The sequence below is a fragment of the Dermacentor albipictus genome, chromosome 9, assembly GCF_038994185.2.
Source record: "Dermacentor albipictus isolate Rhodes 1998 colony chromosome 9, USDA_Dalb.pri_finalv2, whole genome shotgun sequence".
In the NCBI taxonomy this organism is placed as follows: domain Eukaryota; kingdom Metazoa; phylum Arthropoda; class Arachnida; order Ixodida; family Ixodidae; genus Dermacentor; species Dermacentor albipictus.
Window position 1 is genome coordinate 61749464 of NC_091829.1, and position 15491 is coordinate 61764954.

Consider the following 15491-nt stretch of genomic DNA (forward strand, 5'->3'; position numbering starts at 1 on the left):
TTATACAATACTGCGGACAAGAAGTCCAAGCAGGGTGAGCAAAAAGGATGATATACGCAGAAGAATAAGATGAAACGAGTAACACGTTTTCACACAAATTGTTTGGTCGTAAGGCAGACGATTAAGAAAAATTTTAACTTGATTACAATACAACTATAATAGTACACGAAATAACAAAAATTACACAAATCATGTACAGCTCACGGGCGCTGGGGGTATGCTTCAGTTTATTCCAGTCATCTATTGTTTGTGGAAAAAAAGAGTACAGAAAAGTGCTCTCGCGTGTGGCCAGTCGCGCCAAGCGACTGACAGCTTAGACTGAAAGCGACATCACTGTCTTCCCGACCAGTATCTTCAAAGCTCAGCGCCAGACACGGTGCACTAAAAGGGGGAAAGAAAGTAACGCTGTCGGGATGCTGTGTCATGCCGAACAAGGCGGCTGGTTTCCGCGTCGCTTCCTTATCTACGTGAAGGTCTAAACTGGGAACGAGAGTAGCGGCGCCGGTAAAAGGTCAGCGATAGTTGCGTGATGCAGTGGTGCTGTGCAAGCACACGGAAGAAGCCGATGTCGGAGTGGATCCAACTTACTCCAGGGGTGCCAAGGAAGAAAGAACGTCAACATGGCGTTTTCCGGTCTCGGCAAGGAACATAAAGCCTCCGACGATGTTGTAAGTGAAGCTTCAACCCCTTTTCAGCGTAGATTTCTCTGGTTGGCTTCAAGGTGAACCCGCAGCCGAAGTTGGTTCCACTAGGAGAACGGTGCGAGAAGGCTCACAGCTGGCAACTAGGTTAGGGCTCGGAATGCAGAAATGTTCGTTTATGAAGAATAGGGGCACGTTAAGGAATTTCGAAGTTAATGCGCAGTCCTCCACTGTTGTGTATCCCGTATCAAAGAGCTGTTTGTAAACGTCATTGATTCTTCTGTCGTTCCCTGCACGTTGCATTGAGACGTTAAAGCAATCAATCAGCCACTCAGTCGACGAAATTTATAGAGGAGCAACCACCCGGTGCAGGCAAGCAATTACCAGTACGCATGTATACTTAAGAATACAGCGTGGCTGACGCTTTAATAAGCTGCCAAGCAATCGTGTTGCGGGCCTGCATAGACCGCTGGCATACTGCTCGTAACCTGTGAACATCGACGTTGCCAAGGCAGCTCGTTCGCGTCATGTCTGCCCTTGCGGCCGATACGTCAATCGCGCATTGAGAAAACTCAGTCAAGTCGAATTTTGCTTCTTACGTGCTCATTGGGAAAACTGTGCAAATAGGTATGTATTGTGGCGTGATAATCTCATAGGGCGAAAACTTTCATAACTACATGTGTCATAACCAAGGCTAAGCATTCATAACCGAAGCCGTCAGCGGATGCCGAAACGCGCGCGACGTGCTTTCTGCCCCCGATACGCTTCCGCGTGTATCGAAAGATCACGTGACCGGATCGTCGTGACTGAGGCCGAGAGAGGTCTATTGTCGGAGCTCAGTCAGTTTAAGCGAAAGTTTTCTAGGCTCATGGAGTAGTTTACTAGCAGACCTGACCGCCGGGGTTCCGCCGAAGCGTCATCGCGCCATATGAACGCAGGTTAAACACAGAATAAAGAATGAAAAATTATTGATAGTGGTAGTTAGGGAATGATAACGTTACAATAGATTTTGGTAGAGGGTAATAATGACCAGTAATTACTACTTATGACTACTAATGACTCCGAAATCACCAATATGTCTAACGACGGCTTGTAATGATGACAATTGATTGAAAATTATTAGAAATGTCTAGTAATCAGTAGCAATGACTAAAATGACTACTAGTGACTTGTAATGACAACCAATGACACCTAAATGACCAATAGGTCTAACGACGGCTGACTAAGAATGCTTACTAGTGAGCAGTAATGACTATTAATGACTGAAATGACCTGCAATGCCTATGAAACGGCCAATATGTCTAACGACGAATTGAAACGACAATTGATTAGAAAAGACTAAAATGTTTACTAATGAGCAGTAATGACTAATAATGTCTGAAATGACTTCTAATGACTACTGATGACTATGATATGACGAAAATGTCTGACGCCTTCTAATGACCACAATTGATTACAAATGACTAAATATGCTTAGTAGGGGACAGTAATGACAAATAATGACTGAAATGACTTGTAATTACTAGTAACGACTATGAAATGACCAATATGTCTAACGACAACTTGTAACAACTAAAATTCATTAGACATGACTAAAATGCTTAGTAATGACCAGTTACGAATAATGCCTGAAATGACTTGTAATGACTACTGATGACTACAAAATGACGAATATGTCTACCGACGAATTGTAACGACTACAATTGATTAGAAATGACTAAAATGCTTAGTACTGAGCGTTAATTACTAATAACGACTGAAAGGACTTCTAATCACCACTAATGACTAAATATGGCCAATATGTCTAACGACAAGTTGTAACAACTACAAATAATTAGTAAAGACTAATTATGCTTAGTAATGACCAGTATTGACTAATAATGACTGAAATGACTTGTATTGACTACTAATGCCTATGATAATACCAACATGTCTATTGACGGCTTATAATGACCACAATTGATTGCAAATGGCTAAAAATGCTTAGGAGTTACCAGTAATTACTGATAATGACTTGAGGAACTTGACATGACTGCTAATGGCTGCAAAGTGACCAATATGTCTCACGTCAACTTGTAACAGCTACAATGAATTAGAAACGACTAAATAGGCTTAGTAATGACCAGTACTGACTAATAATGACTGAAATGACTTGTATTGACTACTAATGACTACGATATGACCAACATGTCTAACGACGGCTTGTAATGACCACAATTGATTACAAATGACTAAATGTGCTTAGGAGTGATCAGTAATGTGTAATAATTACTGAAATGACTTGTAATGACTACGAAATGACCAGTATGTCTAACGACAACTTGTAACGACTACAATTAATTAGAAATGACTAAAGACGCTTAGTAATGACCAGTATTTACTAATAATGACTGAAATGACTAGTAACCACTGCGAAATGATTATTATGCCTAACGACAACTTCCAATGACTACATTTCATTATGAATGGCTAGAATACTTAGTAATGGCCAGTAATTACTAATTACTGAAATTACTTGTAATGACTACTAATTACCATATGACCAACATGTCTAATGACGGCTTGTAATGACCACAACTGATTATAAATGGTTAAACATGCTTAGCAGTGAGCAGTAATGAGTAAAGGAAAGAAGAGCAAGAGAAGAGACAAAGAGAAAAAGGCAAATGATAAATGGAGGAAGAGTAGGCTTTCTCCGTTCACATCTTAAGAGAGTTCTTGAAAGACCCTGTAATTTTCTGCTTGCTGCCTATTCGGTCAGTCGGTATTCGTTGCAGCGTCCATCTATCTCTCGCGGAATGTTTGAGGGCACTAATGTCGCTGCGCGAGAACGCGTAATCACGCGGTAGCGCTCTTCAAATCTTGCGCGATTTTGCGACAGCCCGGAGGAAAAAAAAGAAAAAAACCACAGCCGCTGTCACGATGGAAAGAAGTTATTTGAATCTTTCTCAATAGTACTCTACGACATCTACTGTGAATATTTTCCCTTTTAGACAATAGGTAAAGAACTGGTTAACTAATTATTCGTAAATAATTGCCTAAGACCATTAAGATGCAGCTTAAGTTGCAAAAGAGGACAGAGAACAATGCCTGCATCCGCAGATTCTGACTGTCCGGGGACCGCCAGGTTTTATTGAAACACTGCAGTGACACGCCGACCCTAGCTCAGCGCTTATGCGGCTGCTGTGGAGATAGCTGCCGCCGATTTCGACACATGCGGATCGCTGTCTTATCTGCTTAACCTCTTGGCAAAAATACAATTTCTTATGCTGTATGCATCAAGTAAATCACGGTGTCAGCAGCTACGTAATCTGTGCCTGTTGTATTTTACCATGGCACCGTCATTTGGCGAGTTTCTATGTAAACAAAATCGGTGCTGCTATTGCGAAGAGTTTTCCTACTTGGATCACAGAGTGCAGAACTGCCAAATGAAGCGAAAGTTGGATGTATTATTGTTGTTGGCCTAGATATAGACACTTCACTTCAATTTTGGGTCCATAACTTGTGGAGAATGGAAGGCACTGCTCTGTTTCTTTTGGGGGGGGGGGGGGGCACTTTGAATTCTTCTGTTTCTTCTTTCCTTTCATAGGCAGTGCGATTCGGTTGATGCGCACATCAACCGAATCACGCGTGGTTGAAAAATAATGCCGTAAACTTGGCAGTGCAGCTCTGCGTGCCAGGCGACCTTCAAATGTACCTTTTTCTTTCATCTCGGTTCGTTGGCTACTCCAGCAGGTGGCGTGTAACGTGTGGCTGAGTTTTATTATTCCTGCATCGCAACAACAACGCCGATGGGCAAGAAGGGGGAAGGCAAGGCAGCTTCTACGTCTTGTCGAGTCTTCCCCTGTCCCGCTGTATTGCGAACGTAAAACAAGAAGCAACTCATAGTAACACGGCAACTTTCCCAGCTCGATAACCGGCTGTCCTACCTCTAAATGCCGAGGACCAGAGGAGGGTTCGACTGGTTCACTGCAGCTTCATAGAATATTAATTCAGCACTTCTTGTTATTTAGCACTGTCAATGTGTGTATGCGTTCAATTTCCGCTCGCAAGGAAAGCAAAAAATGACTTAAGCGCAGGAATTTGAATGTCGGGCGGCATAACAATATCTCTTAAGTTAGGGCCAGAATAGTTTACAAAGCGTGGATGAGGGTTTATGCGTGCACGTGGCTTCTGTGCTCAGGGTGAGGGTGGAAAACAAACTACTGAGGGCATCTGTCCACCGCTACTGGTGCCAAGGTCATCATAGGTTCGGTTCTAGGCCGCAGAGAGAGAGAGAGAGAGAGAAAACAAGGGTAGGAAAGGCAGGGAGGTCAACCAGAACAGCATCCGGTTTGCTACCCTACACTGGGGGTGGGGCAAAGGGGAATAGAAAGCGGAAGAAAGGGAGAGAGTAAACACTGAGTACGTGTGGGAGGGACACCATACACAAGGACACTATAAACGGTCTCTTAAGCCCGTGCACTACAAGTACTGCACTAGTGCACGAATCGCTTTTCGAGCCAGTGACGGGTGTGGCCACGGTCCGAGTATCTTTGACTCGGTGAAAGGTCTCGAGTCCAGTCTGCGTAAAGTTGCCCGCCAAGAAATAATTTAACAAACTTCAAATTGTCAAAAACCCAACCCACATTCTCGACATCTTTTCCTTTTTTTTCGCAGGCCTTCTTTGGGTCGTGTAACCATGTCAATCATTCCAGAAGGAAACCTTCCAAGGCTGCTCCCGCATCGTGTTTCTTCAACAGAACAAAGGTAAATATTTCAATATAAGCTTTCCTGCGCTATAGTCAGATGAAATAAACAGCACAGCTCCATTTGTCGCGAGTATAACTTCTGAAAGAAAAACATAAATAACAAGAGTATTCTTGAGACACTCTACAAGTCTTAAACACTTAAATGCTTTATAGGTGAAGAACTATTTCGAATGTTGTTTTACTGTCTTTACCAAGATGGTCCTAAATATAATCACTTTTAAAATTTTCGTCGATGTTGAAGGGGTCTAGCAGTCTGATTTCAGATGTTATTAAATGAAAGAGAATAAATGGCGCCCAGCTTCTTTTTAGTATCCAATTCATTTTTAGTAGATGGAATAGTAGACGTTTTTACTTTAACCAGGTCAGCCGTGTGCGCAATAAAAATGTAATTATCTGTGCATCAACTTTAAATTTGTTCAACTGTGTGACAGCGCAGGATGAAATTGTCAACCTTGAATACAGGGCTGCGATTTCTCATTTAGTAAAATAAGACGCGCCGTTAATTAGAATTATTTGAAATCTGGGGGTTCACGCGCCGAAATCAAGATATCATGACGTTGTAGTGAGTATCCGGACAAATTTTGTTGCAGTTGTGCTTAAATATATAAATCCACAAACGCTTTTTTGCGTTTGAGAGAGAGAGAGAGAGAGAGAGAATAACTTTAATGAATCGGGGAAATGGGGATAGGGGATTAGGAGCTTGATGGGTGGTGCCCAAAGTCCAGGGCTCCACTGGCTTCTGCCGCTAGCCGAACGTGACCAAGAAGGGCCTTCTGCACCTTCGGGTCTGAGCTGGCGAGTTGTGCCTCCCATTGCTCCAGTGTGTTGGTTAGATTATACCTAACTAAGTAGGCATTTAAATTTGGCGGTCTATTTTGGCATCCCCATGAGATGTGGTACAAAGACGGTGGTGAGTCGCTACCCCACGGACAGGCACGCCCGTACATCGTTGGGAAAATTTTGCTTAATCTTAATAACTTTGGGTAGACCCCCGTTTGAATCCTGCGGAGATCTATTGCGTCTTCCCCTTGCAAAGATGTGTGGGGGGCGCCGTATTTTTGCCGCATGCCGCGCTGGTGAGCAAGAATATCGCGTGGTGCCATACGTGCCGGATCGTTATTCTCCTCCTCGCGTCGGCTCTCCTGTGAAGTGGCGTGTTGTGAATGGGAGGGCGATGGTTGCTCCGCTCGGTTCGTGAGCTCTCGAGCTAGAGCGTCAGCCCTCTCATTCCCCTCCAGGCCTGCGTGTCCCGGACACCAGACCAGTCTGTATGTATTCTTGAGTTCCGTTCCCAGGAGGCGGCTAACCTTGAAAGGCAGACGGCCGTTCATGAAGAAGCGGCACGCCTCCTGAGAGTCCGAGATGATGGTGGTGTACGACGGCCCCGTCCGTTCCCGGTCCTTGATTGCCAAGGCGATGGCGAAGCATTCTGCCTTGGAAATAGAGGACGTGATCAGGGAGGCGCTTGAGATTAGGCTAGTCTTGTCATTGCCTATGACAGTGACTACTGCACGCTTCCAGTTGTACTGAGAGGCGTCAACATAAACGGTGTTCCCATTTTTTCTGACTAGTTTGCCTAGCCATTTCACTCTCTCTTCTCTTCGCTTTTTGTTTCTGTCTTTGTGCATATTTCTTGGGACAGGAGCGACCGAGATTCTGCTTCGGACGGGACCGGGAATATCCACCAGTACCTCGTCCAAGTTTTGGGGGTGTATTTGGTCCCCATCGAAATGCAGCCGCCACGGCCGGGATCGAGCTCTCGAGCTTGGCTGCTCATGGCCGTAGCCACTTAGTTACCGCGGCAGGAATGGCAGGGCAGATGAAAGCAGCACGTCAACGTTCTGACGCATTTTACTCGCATAAGTTCTCACTTGCAGCTTAGCCAGCAGAGCATTGCTCTAATTTAATTTAAAGGTTTGTCAGAACGATGATCTTCTCTCCGATACGTCACTTCAAACATCTGTTACGGATTTGTCGCATTCCCAGATTGACTTTCCATTGACTTGTTCACTTGTGCCACATGACGCCGTTTCAGACATGGCGTCGTTTTCCAGCTGCAATCCCTGCAGGGTTTGCGGTGATCACGGAGGCCGCAGCCCCGTGCGGAGGCCACTCCATTGCACTGCGGTTGGCTGAAGCACGCCACTTCCCCATGTCGGGGTAGCTGGAGCATGCAATTTTTGGTAGTGGGGCTAGGCGTGCGCGCCAGCCCCCATTATGAAAAACAAAAGGAACATATGGTGTAGCGTTAAGCGCGCGTCTGTTCCAACAACTAGGACTGTGAAAAAAACAAGCAACGGCAGTTCCACGCTGTGAAGACATTCAAAACAGCGAAGCTGCCGATCGTTTTCTGAAATTTGAACTCGTTTTTATCGCGATTTTCAGGAATCTTTCGTATCGTTGCCATCGTTTTGTTGGGTTCCAGCTTCGGTTCCGGATTGCACACACTCTTCAGTTGTGTGAGGTCGTGATCAAACCACAGGCTAACACAGACTTTGCAGCTGTGGCCACACTCACGGTCGAGGAATTCTCTCTTGAGCCATCCGTCGGGGCCCACCGTGAGAAGGATCTCTGCATCGACATCTTTGCTCGACTTCCTACTCTCGAAGTTGCAGGGTTAGCTTGCCTCTATTGGCCCTTGGTTTGGTTTTTCTCTTGAAAGTGGGAGTTGGCTTGCCGCCACCAGCGCTTGGTTTGCGTTTCTCGCTCTGGAGGCTCGGAGTCTGAGCGATGTCTGCGCTGCCAGTCTCGTGCGAGCTCCGGCATTTATAGTGCACTCACTACTACTACTACTACTACTACTACTACTACTACTACTACTACTACTACTACTACTACTACTACTACTACTACTACTACTACTACTACTACTACTACTACTACTACTACTACTACTACTACTACTACTACTACTACTACTACTACTACTACTACTACTACTACTACTACTACTACTACTACTACTACTACTACTACTACTACTACTACTACTACTACTACTACTACTACTACTACTACTACTACTACTACTACTACTACTACTACTACTACTACTACTACTACTACTACTACTACTACTACTACTACTACTACTACTACTACTACTACTACTACTACTACTACTACTACTACTACTACTACTACTACTACTACTACTACTACTACTACTACTACTACTACTACTACTACTACTACTACTACTACTACTACTACTACTACTACTACTACTACTACTACTACTACTACTACTACTACTACTACTACTACTACTACTACTACTACTACTACTACTACTACTACTACTACTACTACTACTACTACTACTACTACTACTACTACTACTACTACTACTACTACTACTACTACTACTACTACTACTACTACTACTACTACTACTACTACTACTACTACTACTACTACTACTACTACTACTACTACTACTACTACTACTACTACTACTACTACTACTACTACTACTACTACTACTACTACTACTACTACTACTACTACTACTACTACTACTACTACTACTACTACTACTACTACTACTACTACTACTACTACTACTACTACTACTACTACTACTACTACTACTACTACTACTACTACTACTACTACTACTACTACTACTACTACTACTACTACTACTAATAATAATAATAATCACGTATGTGCCCTTCATCTTCATCGCGCGTGTGGGCGCATTGTCAGCGTGGACTAAGCCGAGGGTCGTTTGCCGTGTATCTCGGGCTCTATAAAGGTAAAAAAAAATTAAATTATGGGGTTTTACGTGCCAAAACCACTTTCTGATTATGAGGCACGCCGTAGTGGAGGACTCCGGAAATTTCGACCACTTGGGGTTCTTTAACGTGCACCTAAATCTAAGTACACGGGTGTTTTCGCATTTCGCCCCCATCGAAATGCGGCCGCCGTGGCCGGGATTCGATCCCGCGACCTCGTGCTTAGCAGCCCAACACCATAGCCACTGAGCGACCCCGGCGGGTAATATAAAGGTAACGATAACGAAGAACGCCAGAAGTGAAACAAGAGGAAGATAATGGCAAGTAGGAGGACAGAGCAGTAGTGGGTCAGGAGCTCCGAAGCCGGCACCTCCCGCGTGACACTGGACAACGGACGGCGAAGGTTCGACTTAGAACAGCTCCACGGTTTAAAAAAAAAATCACTGGGGATTTAGCGGTCAAAGCAACGTAGTCCCAGGGTTCGTTAGCTATGGTAGACCGACTAAAGGCGCACAACATGGATTAGTTAGGGGCTTGAGTGGCACCGCTGTGACTGCGTGCCGCCCGGCACTACCTCATAGTCGCGTGCGAACATTTATCTAATTTTCTTGTCGAGCCCGGAATAGCGTAGCTTTTAACTCAGCCTACGCCGGCTTATCGGGGTGCAAAACGAAACACCGTCGCCGGGCTGGTATTTCACAAAGCGTCATCGAAAATTGTAGCGTCGGTTGTCCGCCCTTGGCTTGTGCTTGGGGCGCAGGGATGGGAGTTGTGATTCTGCGGCGCGCTGACGAAAGATGGCGCCGTTTGGATGCTCTTCGGCGGTGACATGCTGTAGCATGTTTAATTGTTGCATGGTGAATCTGAATTGTTTCTCGCACTGTGGTCCACTTACAAATACTTTACTTGGGCGATATGGTTCAGCTTAACTGGATCGCTCGTCCTGTTTTGTCTGTTTACGATTGTTCTCTTCATGTTCTTCGCGCTGCTTCAAGTTTTACTCGCGAAGGTTACGTACGGGAAGGGTGGCATCCCGCTTCTTGGGATCGACGTTCGTGCACATTCCAGTCGGCGTTTTCAGGTTACTTCCAGCTGCCTGGAACGAGAAGCTCGTCGAGGTTGGTGGTTCGCGGTCTTGCGTTAAAGTTATTTCGCGACGTCGTATCATGGCCATTACGTCGCATCGTCGCGTCTTCTTCAGGCGGCGAGTCTTTTCCGTCTGAGTTCCATCGAAATGGTAGTGTGCCGTTGCTTCATCGTGGAGGTTGACCTTGCGTCGGCGGTGGAGGATCTTCGGTATTTCAATGAACAGCAGCCGCACCTCCATCGGGTGCTGGTATTAGTTAAGTGCAAATTTGGTCACAGACCGTCCGCGGATTGGACCAGTGTAATGTAGCACTGCAGTAACAGGTTGTGCATTGGCGACGGCGATAGAGAAACTCGTCGGGGTCTCCCCTAAGTTGCAACCAAATAGGCAGATTTCATGTGCTCACTCCCCTTGCTGTGGACGCAGAGATTGACGGCGAAACCTGGTAGTCCTACTTAACAATATGGACATCGACAATAGACGCGGCCGGCTTCCCCGCAGTGGTAGCAGAGCGGGTGGTGTTTGGGGCACGCCATACGTCTGTCTTTCTCGGGGCGTTGCGTGGGTAGATGAGCGGGTGCGTTGGCGGCGGCAACTAGCGGCAGAATTGCCCAGTTACTGTGCTTTGGTGTGGGTGAGGAGGGAGACGCGGATGACGATGACGAATGTCATCCCTTCCGGTTTAAGTTGCGGCGAATAAGATTCGAATGACTGCTGGATCTCCTCTCTGACGATGTCAGCGATTAAGGTTACTTGAGGTTGCCCCGAAGAGAACATGTTCCGCAGTGCTACGCGTACAACGGCTCCGATGGTCTTTCGGAGATTGTCGGAGCCTAGCCAAAGGATTTCTCACTTTTGCGAAAGCACTAGGCGGCTATGTTGCCGAATTTGCATTTCCAGCACCTTTTCGATGCTCTTGGCTTTCTTCAGAAATTTCGCCCGGCATTGGCCGGCTTACGGATTAAATACATCGTAAAGCTCTTGCTTCAAACCGCGCATAAGGAAACACGTTTCCTTCTCAGGCATGTTATAGTCGACCTAGCTGAAGAGAGAGTTGGTCTCTTCCGTAAAGACCGAGGCTTTCACAGTCGGTAGCTGCACACCTGTTTCGGGCAGAACTTCGACTCACTTTAGGCGCACGACGAATATTTGTAGGAAGACGCTGCTAAACCTCTTCCATGATATTAGGCTGGACTCTCGGTTCCCGAACCACGTCCTGGCGATTTCTTCCAATGCAAAAGTCATGACGCAGCTTGTTGTCACAGTTTTAATTGTTAACGTGGTGCCTCTAGCGCAGGTTTACAGCCAGGTTACCGGATCTTCAAACGATGATCCGTGGAAGATCGGTGGCTCCCTTGGTTTTAACGCGAAAGCGTCAAGGAGCCGCGTATCCGGCATTCCGCATCGGCCTCCAACGTCCGACGTTGGACGCCGACGCAGGCTCTTCATGTGACGCAAGGAATTCACTGAAGTAATTGAATTTCGCAAGCTTAAATATGTGGAAAAATCGTGAACGACGACTTACAACCTACAAGTACGCTGGCTGTCGGATTGTAATTTCAATGCACGAGAAAATTTTGTTACGCGAAAACACAAACCCCTTTTCAAGCGTTTATACAGTGCACATACAGGATACGGAATCCACTATTTGCGCACACCGGCGCGTAAATATCTCATAGTCTACGGAGCAGCACGCCTGCTTCTTTGAAAGACTTCCACATGGTGCTCGCCTCCACCGCATCGCAGCCCCGACAAGAGGCCGCATTCGACCAGAATGTCCGCCTTCGTGCATAGCGTTCGGCAAAGCGTTTCCCGGCAAACGTGGCGGTTACGTACGCTGATGTTGCCGGCAAGCGTGAGAAGTAGTCAGGACCTTTGAATGCTATCGCATTCCACTCTTAGAGCGAAGCTTAAGCGTCCTCCAACTTTTTGCAGAACAATCGTTGCCGGCAACATCGGAGCCTTCCATGGAACTGCTCACTGGGCCATGATCTTCCCACTCTTCTCGAGCACACGTCCGTGCTCTTTCGTTAGTCGTAGGTTTCGGCTAGCTCGCCGGCCTATGGCGACGTTTACAGTCTTCACGGCTTGAAGGGTTTGTGAGGTAACAGCGAAGCACCTCAACGAGATGTCGCGTTGTAGGGACGGTAAATAACACAATAAGAAGAGCGGTGTGCGACGAAGCACTTTATTGAACAAAGCGCGACTCGGAGAAGAAGTTACACAAAGATAGTTTGGAGCACGTGAGTCGATCGTCCAGGAAGTGATTTACGGCTAACTAGCGTTTCACATATTCCTACACGATTCATGAAAGATTCCAGCGTAATCGTTGGTGCTTTCATGCCTTCCAGAATGCACAACTGTATTCGCGTTACGCGCGCAATTTGTTTACACAAGGTTCGACTACAACGTAGAAAAAAAAAATACAATCAACGAGACTGACAGAATGTTCTGATACATGTTCTCGCGTCATGCGCTGAGCGGTGACTTAGCATTTGTTAGCTGGGGAACCGCATTCAAAGGAAGAATATATACAAGTATGCGTGTGAAGATGCCTAAAAACTGCATCTCAGTTTTCCTGTCATTGCTCACACAGATGCGTTTGTCACATCAGGATAAAAAGGTTCTACAGCTGTAACTAGAGAACAGGGCCAGCCATACCAGATGGCTTCCCAGTGGATAAAAGACACCCCTTTAAATGTTTAAACACAGTAAAATAACTAACAATTTTCGTAATGGGAAGACGTATGCTAGAGTGAAGCTCCAAATCATTTAAGTACAATGGTGTCTCAATACTGCCATCAGCTTAGTTTATGGTATACAACAAAGATTTTCGGTGTGAATACACGAGCCAAAGGGAGAACCTAAACAGCCAATGCATTCAACTATAGAGAAGTAAGTTTACCTGAGCGTACAATGCGTCTACATATTGTCGTAAAAGCTATCTCTGGAAGGCAAGAGGGCGTAAGGACGTTTATATTGATAGAGATTACTTGTGAGTTGCCAACAAAATGCCTCCTTTTTTTTAAATGCTTGTCAATGAGAGGTGTTCCCTTCTATGCACAATGCAAGATCGTTAAGCATAGGATACATTACAGCTTGTTTACATGCCCACTGTCAAAAAACCTGCAGAAAAAAAATTCTCTAACGAAACAGCGAGTCAGCGATATTGTGCGGGCCTTTCGACCTTCCACTTGCACGAACCACAAACTTCCAGCCCATAAGGGTTTTTCTCGAAACAAGCTTGCTAAAGCCGCGTTCGCGAACAACACACGCAGTTAGGCAAACAGAAAGCGCTCGCCAGGATTTGCAGTGCACTTCGACTTGAAGCACCCCGAATACTTCTGGCGACGAAGTCTTCTCTCGTAATTACGAGAAACCAGGTGGCCATCGTTCACATCGTGCACTTTACTCAGCCATTTTAAACGTCGAAAGAAGCCGGTCTCTACGTACGATGCGTTTAGTTAGTTGCTCAAGCTGTCAGCGTGGTTTCTCTACCGGGCTTCACTCTTACTTAACTTGTGCACTAGTCAGAGTATTACGGCTGCACATCCCTATGCGTAAAGAGGTGTGTAAGCAGTTGAACTTCGTCTCCAAATGAACTCCCACATAAGTAGCACTTATTATTCGGACACAGACGTCCATCCATAGTTTCTTTCTCTGCGAAACGCAATCCACACTGCATATACTCAGGCGGCGTTTTGTCACCGTGGAGACATTGGAGGTGACAACCGAGGCCCGAGTTTTTCCTAAAGGTGCGATTACATATTTCGCAACGGAAAGCTGTGTCACTAATGTGCGAGTTGAGCTGCCTCTTGAGTTCGTATTTGGCAAAAATGTTTTAGTACTTTTTCCGCAGTCATGCGGTTTTTCGTCTGTGCGAGGGCTATGATGTCGAGAGAATGTCGCCTGGTGAGCGAATGATTTACCGCACGTTTCGCAAATGTAGGGTTTCTCGCCTGTATGCGTGCGCCGATGACGATCTCGGTGACTGGACCGCCGGAACGATTTTTCACAAATACGGCATTGGTAGGGTCTCTCGCCTGTGCCTGTGCGTTTATGGCTGTTTCGGTTAAGAGAGTGCCTAAACGATTTTTCACACATTTCCCATTTGTAGGGTTTCTTGAATGTATGCGTGCGCTCATGGTAAGATAGGTGACTAGGCCACCTGAACGACTCATCACTATTGCGGCATTTGTAGGGTCTCTCGTGTGTATGTGTGAGTTTATGGTAAGCTAGATGAATATGGCGGAACGATTTTTTACATATTTCGCATTTGTAAGGCTTTTCGCCTGTGTGCGTGCGGGAATGTAGAGCTAGATCGCCAGCTTGGAACAATTTGCCACAGGTTGCGCATTTCTGGTTTTTGCTTGTTGAACTCTGGTAGTGTTTAAAGAACTTCGAATTCTTCACCTACGTTAGATCACACGCTTTGCAAGTGTGGGCTCTATCGCCCGTATGTTCGTTGGCGTGCCCATGTAAGGCACACTGTCTGCTGGAAACATTGCCAGAGACAACGCAGAATCCTTGTTCTTCCCTTCCTCCTCTTCCAGTAGCATTCCTGCAAGTAGACGGTCAATGGGGCTCAATATGGGCGACTCTCTTTACGGGATCAGAAAACACATTTTTGCCAATTGAGAGTTCGGCAAACTAAATCGCGTGTTTATAGTAAGGGGATTTGGTATTTGTGTGAGCTGTATAACTTCTTCGGGTTGTCTGTTTTCTTGTGAGTGTTTGCATCTGTGTGCGCATACGCTCAAGCTCCTGTTCAAATTTCATAGTTGTGGCGTCTGCGCTTTTTTTATACGCGGCGGAAGCTACTGCTGTCCAGGTTACCTCGTTTACTTTGGTGGTAGTCCTCGTGAGTGAGGCTTCCTTGTTCTTTAGTTGGTGCTGCTGGGGCCCTTTGTCTTTGAGTGCCGCGGTAGTTGGTGCTGCCTGCTGAGCTTGCTTAGGCGTCCACCGAGATCGCCATCTGGGCGACCGAAAGTGAGGCCGGGTGTGAGAGCAGGAGCGGTATCTGGACCTCGGGTTGGAACCCGACTGGGATCCGTAGACGCTCGAAAACTCCGCGTAGTCGAAGTCTTCCTGCTGAGCTGAACCACCACGGGAAAGGTCAGCCGCCTTGGTCGACTGAGTGACCGGGTGGGGCTGCTGTTGGGTTTTGAGTGGGGTGGTGGAGGCAGGTTTCCCTCTGCCAAAAATACGCTTGGCTTGTTGCACACGGTTACAGCCGTGAAATGGGCCCCTCCGCAAAGAGCGCAATTCGGAA

The 15491-nt window shown here is 46.2% G+C and overlaps 1 long non-coding RNA gene and 1 other non-coding gene across 2 annotated transcripts in view; both read left to right on the plus strand.

Annotated features, from left to right (window-relative positions):
• Positions 1-548: 548 nt before the first annotated feature.
• The window catches only part of LOC139050045 (uncharacterized), an 87105-nt gene continuing 72162 nt past the window's right edge, over positions 549-15491 (plus strand). The window contains exons 1-2 of the long non-coding RNA XR_011508745.1: positions 549-668; positions 5301-5390. This is a non-coding gene — a long non-coding RNA (uncharacterized lncRNA). The remainder of the gene's footprint in view (positions 669-5300; positions 5391-15491) is intronic.
• On the plus strand, positions 7452-7607 carry LOC139050218 (U1 spliceosomal RNA). The gene has a single exon (XR_011508817.1). It is a non-coding gene; the product is annotated as a U1 spliceosomal RNA (small nuclear RNA).